Source organism: Pangasianodon hypophthalmus, chromosome 9 (genome assembly GCF_027358585.1).
Source record: "Pangasianodon hypophthalmus isolate fPanHyp1 chromosome 9, fPanHyp1.pri, whole genome shotgun sequence".
NCBI lineage: Eukaryota > Metazoa > Chordata > Actinopteri > Siluriformes > Pangasiidae > Pangasianodon > Pangasianodon hypophthalmus.
This window is the reverse complement of record NC_069718.1, coordinates 14235462-14237280: the sequence shown is the minus strand read 5'-3', so window position 1 is coordinate 14237280 and position 1819 is coordinate 14235462.

Below are 1819 nucleotides of genomic sequence, written 5' to 3'. Positions count from 1 at the left end.
GTTTTGTCTGACAATCCCCTCCTCAAATCCACTTGAACAGCAGGATCACATCATCATACCACTGGATATAGATATAGATCCAGCAAATAACTGTTTACTGGACCAGTAAAAGCCTTGGAAGCCGTAACATTTCCATTTGATGCTTTTGGTTTTCAAAATATCCACAAGAGCTCCTCTTTCAGGGTTAAAAGGAGGCATGGGTGTAGTTAACAAGACTGGACACTGAGGACAAAACATGTTTCCATTGTATAACATGTCATTATCGAGAACATAGCACCACTTCAGTCCTGAATGGTGTGTTGTTTGCCATGGTAACAACGTTAATAGTGTTGCTGGGGTCTGAGGAATTGAATTAGCTCTGTGTGAGTGTGTGTCTGTGTGCTGTAAGGCACAATGGGAGACACTGGACATGAAGGGGCGAGGACTTGGATGAGAGATCCATGTTTTTGAGCAGTGCTTTATGATCCGTGGTTGAAACACATGAGAAAATGTACTCAAGGAGGTGCCGTTGAGGTCGGTGTCAGTAAACAATGTGTCAACACAATTTCTTGAAGCATAAACAATTAGATAGAAAATCACTAATAGTTGGACAGCATACACATTTACCACATGTATGTAATTCCACTAGATTACATAAGGTGGTAAATCAACCAGGATTTGTAGAGTGCTTACTTTAATTCAATTTTAATTGTATAGCGCTTCTAGCAGTAGACCTTCTCACAAAGCAGTCGTACAGATATACAAGAAAAAGCGCCCTTAGATGACATGAGGAAGAAACCTTGAGAGGAACCAGATTCGAAAATGGAATTCATCATCTTCTGTGTGACACCGGATAGTGGGATTATAAATCATTACTTTTCTACAACTGTATACTTAAACTCAGCATCATACCTACCCCAGAACTAACACTAATTTTACTTGGTAAAACGATCTGGAAAATTAGTGACATAATAACAATGCAATACTAAATACTGACCTGACAGTTGTTGTAGACATAACTGTATTGTAGATTTGACAGACCTGTAGTTTTAAAGACTATGACAGTATGCTTATGTACAGGATTGGCCAAGAGCTGCTTTTCTATCAAGACTGGTATCTTGTGAAAGTCCCATAACTACACAAAGTTTCAGAAAATTCCCCATACTGAACCATTCACAGTTGAGTACGTATTATTGCACAATGGGTTTCACTGTATTTGAGCTTGAAAAAAACCCACAGATTTCTTTGATTAGCCTTTGAATGCCTTTGAATTTGAATAAATTTTAATTAAACACTAAAGATTTATATTCCTCTCTCTCATAATTTCATACCTTTCCTATTAGTTTCACTGTAGTTACTGAATAATCTACAGTAGTTAATGAATAATATGCTTTAATTAACAAGCTAAGATCATTTTGGGAATAGGAAGTGCATACTTCCTGTAAATCCCATTTTTAAATTTTAAGGACAGGTCCTTACATGACAGGTCCTTTATGACATCCTTTTCTGACTATAGTGAGTTTCTTACTCTCTGTTCATGTACAAAAAATAACCTACACAAATTACTCTGAATTTTGCAGTGTTTTCAACAGGCTCTGTTCATCCCATGCCTTTGTAAGAAGAAGAAGACGAGTGAGACTGAGGTCTGCTGAGGGGACTGGGGGCTGTGGAGGTGGAATAGTGGCATGGGGTGGAGGATATCATCTTACAGTTCCCCCAGGAGCAGCCACATGGCCTCACTGAGCTGGAGGAGGGAGGGAAAAAAGATGTTGAACTACAGCCTGAGGTCTCTCAATGAGAACCACATGCAGAAACTAGGCAGAGAGAAAGAGGGAGGAGA